Raw genomic sequence first — 4,166 nt, forward strand, 5'->3', positions numbered from 1 at the left:
GCAATACATAATACTCCTCCTTAATCACCTACTCCACTTGCCTCCTCTTCAATTGCATGCACAAAACAGCAGCACATCTCTTCCCTATGGCGCATCTTCCTTTTCCTCTCATGCAAAAACAGCAGCATCAAACTCCTCCTCCCTTAATTCCCTTGGTCACACACCTCTCTTCAATCCTCTCTTGATAGCACCCATTTTACTCCATCAGTTTTGTTTCTATTCAATTGCATGCATCCATGCAGAAAACTACAGCAATATCTCCCCCTCCCTCACGCACAAGCAGGACACCTCCCCTTCATCTCCTCCATCCCTCTCCTATAAATGGAACCCCCTTGCCCCCTACAATTCCTTTTCATCCCTGCTGTCCTCCTCTCCCTGATGATCTCTCTTGGGCGTCCCTGTCTCTTGCATGTGAAGAAGAGGACATAAACCATTGCCATGGCCGCCCCTTCCTCTTCCCTTTCCTCCCTCTTCCTCCTTTACATCAAAACAGAGAGCCCCGCTGCTGCAAATTTGGTTTTTCCTCTGCATCCCTCATCGTGAAGCCTCAATACATCAAGGGGGAAAACTGTTATCGCCATCCTTCTCTGTATAGAGCATGTGGGCAGCAACCATGGTAAGGATGCCATGCCTCTTCCCTCTCTGTTTCTTCAGTCCATGCCCCTCTCATCCACCTCTTGATCTCCTTCACACATCGCAGATCATCTCCGAGGAGAATCGCTGCTGCCCCGTCGACCACCGTACATCTCGCCACTGCCACCGTCGCTGACCCTCGCAGCAGTAAGGTCGTCCCTCCATCTTCCCTCTCTGATCTTGCTGCTCAATCCCATCTCATCCATCTATTTGATCTCTCGTGTGGCGTAGATCATCTCCGAAGAGGAGTTGGTGCTGTCCTGTTGATCGCAGGCCATGTCTTCGCCCGTCGTCGATACCGGCTGCCATCAACTTCATCTCCAACTGCTACTAACCATGATGTGAGGCCCTCTCCCATCTCCCTATATTGTATACATGTCCTCTGTTGTAAATCATGAATCATCAATCAAGTTTAATCGAGTTTTGGTGAGGTTTGCAAGCGATATGCTCTGCTGTCCCTGCGTCCAGCAATGCTGCTATTGACGGCAATGGCGTTCCCCGTTGATCCAACAAGCTCTATGATGAATCCTTTGACTATAACATCATTTATATACTTGCACACGCCTCTGCGAAATTTCATGGCTATAGAATCCAAGATGAAAGAGATATCATCCTTTTTGTGCTCGATGTCCCTGCTGCCCCGCAGCAACGCTGCTGCAGTTGGCATGCATGTTCCCGATGATTGCCCACTCCAGTGGTCATGCCCTTTTACCATGATGTGTATCACATAGCTGCACATCCCCTTGAAAGATGGATTGGCCATACGATCTTCTACGTTGGAGATACTGAGGTTGCCGTGCTCTCTGCTCCTTCCATGCCAACAGCCACATAGTCCAGTCAAGCGATCGCGTTCCCCTCTAATCCACAATCCAAATAATCAAAACCTTTTACCACAGTGTAGATATCATCCTTGCACACACCTCTGTAAAATTCCTAGACCATAGGAGTTCAGATTCTGGAGATATCATCGTCTCCGCGTTCCCTGCTCTACTGCCCTAGCTGCTGCACCCCTCTGCATGGCATTGGCGTTCCCTGCTAATCCGATGCCCAAATCACCAAGCCCTTAAATCTACATAATCACTATATCCCTGAACATGATTCCACAAGTTGGTTCATCTATGAAATCCACGATGGCCAAGATATTGAGGCCGTAGTATCTGCTACTCCTGCTGTCCAGAAATCTGCCATGCCACTCGCTTTGTGTTCGCGCTCCCCGGCTCACAGATGGTCAAACCACCAAGCTCTTTTGCTAAAACATACTCCATATAGTCCTCAACGTTCCCACAAAATAGATCACCATTTGGTGCTGCTATTGCCAAGCCCTTGCTGCTCATAACCCCTGCTGTCCACCAACATGCACGTCCTGGATACACTGGAATTTTGCTACGTTCCCCGCTAAATTATTGTCCGGATCGCTGAACCCTCTAATGTGATTATGTGTTTTGTAGTTGCACATGACCCCACTGAGTTCCATGTCCAGAAGTTGAGTGTGGCCCTGCCTTTTGATGGTCACAACCACTGCTTTCTGCTGTTGAGCATTTTCAGCGTGTGCACCGGCCACTATAGTCCTGTTCTCCGTTGATCTAATGGCCATCTTAGTGCACCATTATCTCATGGTATTTCTCACATATATCCTATAGATATCCAAAAGATCACCATCATATCCTCAAAGAATAAGAAGAGTGTGTGCCATATATATGTTTAGTGCACTCGCTAGCCTTGTATCCTCGCATCATGCTAGACAATTTCCAGCCATCCCAGCCTCCACTCCCACATTTTCCTTGTCACATTCTATAGCCAGAGATCAATCGTCTTGCCAATATTGTACCATATAATCCGACATGTCTTCTGATGGTGCCATTCTTTCATGAGCTAATCATCAACCTATCCACTCGTCCTACGCAAGTTGTACAAAATCAACGACTCTCCTACACCACATAACCACCGCAAAGTATCATCCTAGTTATAAACCTTGATAGCTCACCTTGGGTCAGTCATGAACATGTCATCTCACACTTGTCTAGTCATCAACATGTATATGCTTCTCTTCCACCAAGTCTAGCACATCCCCACAAATGTGATCTACTCTAGATATGCTTATGTTCACTTCATTGTTATCAATGACATGACCATCTTACATACGAGTCCCTGATCATCTACATTGAATCTAAAAATCCTTGTGCTTTGCAAATCTTCCCAGATAGCCTTATACCATCATGTTTATTTCATTCCTATCATTTCTCAAAACCTCCTAGTCTATACATTGATCTTGCATATATTTTAAACCATCTTTTTAGTTGTTTTTGCGCTCTACAATCATAGCTACAAGCCCTCTATGTGTTTAAAAAACCTTTATATGTTGTTTTATAATGATTGATGTGTTGTTCCTAGGTTTGTCTATGATGCTTGCGATGGTTGCTGCTGTCATTAGAAGAATCTATACAAGGATGATCCAGAATGAAAGTTGGACAAGTTTGAACACTATTTGAGGCAAGTGTAACAAAGGCTTCCTTGCACCTATGAACAATGTTTAATTCATACATATGCATGTGTCTAATTTGAAATGCCAACAAGGACTTTACCTAGATGATTCTTGTACCACATATCCTTGATTCCTATGGGTTGGTATGCATGTTGGATAGTTGCTGCCGCGCAGAACCAAAGCTAATAATTTAACTCGATTTATGATAGATGCAATGTGATAAAATGGTGCTTTTTAGCAACATGGACCAGGGGGGCTAGAGCATGGGGTTTTGAGTGCTCTAGATTCCTCTCCCTAAGGACTTAATCCTGAAGTGGCCACCTAGGAGGTACCGTACAACCACGAGTATCACATGGCTCTGATCTTAATCAAGTAACTAGTACGTCTCTAGCTTGTTAGTGGTCACCGAAAGGCGCAAGAGGGGGGCACTAGTTGGTATGGCTCTTTTCCTACCAGGGTGTGTGCTATGCCACGACCATGAGTGCCACTCCTGAAGGAGGGTTCCATATGACTAGATGGTTGAAACCTTAGTGGCTACTAACTAGTTAGGGTGTCTAGTGAAAGGTTACGTAGTGAAACCCTATTGCACTTCCTTGGAAGAGGTGATATGGGAGTCATGACCTCTAGCATATGGGAATCACAGCACAGGGGTAAAGTTGTACAAATTCTATAGAATTTTTTGAACTGATATATCAGCCATGCTCATGGACACGAGCGGCCTGGATCCTTCTTGATTAGTAGTTACTTGGATGGTTTGGGAATGATGTTAATATTGACTAATATTACTTCAACATGAGTTGGTTTATCACTAAAGTAGTGACTCAGGTTTAATAAAATATGACCAACTAAAATTGCTAACCGCAGTAAAAAAGTGTCAAGCCTTTGAGCCTTCATGAACCCCTTTGTTATACTTGTTGAGTATGGTGCGCTCACACTTGCTTTACAATCAACAAAAATCTCAGATGGGTACCAGATAGTGGTTCATTGAAGAGTTCTTGCGGAGTTCCGTGAGTACTAAGCGAGTGCTCCCTCAGTCAACTGTCCCTGTGGA

The 4,166-nt window shown here is 45.0% G+C and overlaps 1 long non-coding RNA gene across 1 annotated transcript; it reads left to right on the forward strand.

The window, feature by feature from the left end:
- The first annotated feature begins 582 nt into the window (after nucleotides 1-582).
- LOC136502623 (uncharacterized) lies at nucleotides 583-3,158 on the forward strand. The gene is made up of 3 exons (XR_010770644.1): nucleotides 583-785; nucleotides 865-974; nucleotides 3,025-3,158. It is a non-coding gene; the product is annotated as an uncharacterized lncRNA (long non-coding RNA).
- The last annotated feature ends 1,008 nt before the right edge of the window (nucleotides 3,159-4,166 follow it).

The sequence above is a fragment of the Miscanthus floridulus genome, chromosome 14 (genome assembly GCF_019320115.1).
Source record: "Miscanthus floridulus cultivar M001 chromosome 14, ASM1932011v1, whole genome shotgun sequence".
Lineage (NCBI taxonomy): Eukaryota > Viridiplantae > Streptophyta > Magnoliopsida > Poales > Poaceae > Miscanthus > Miscanthus floridulus.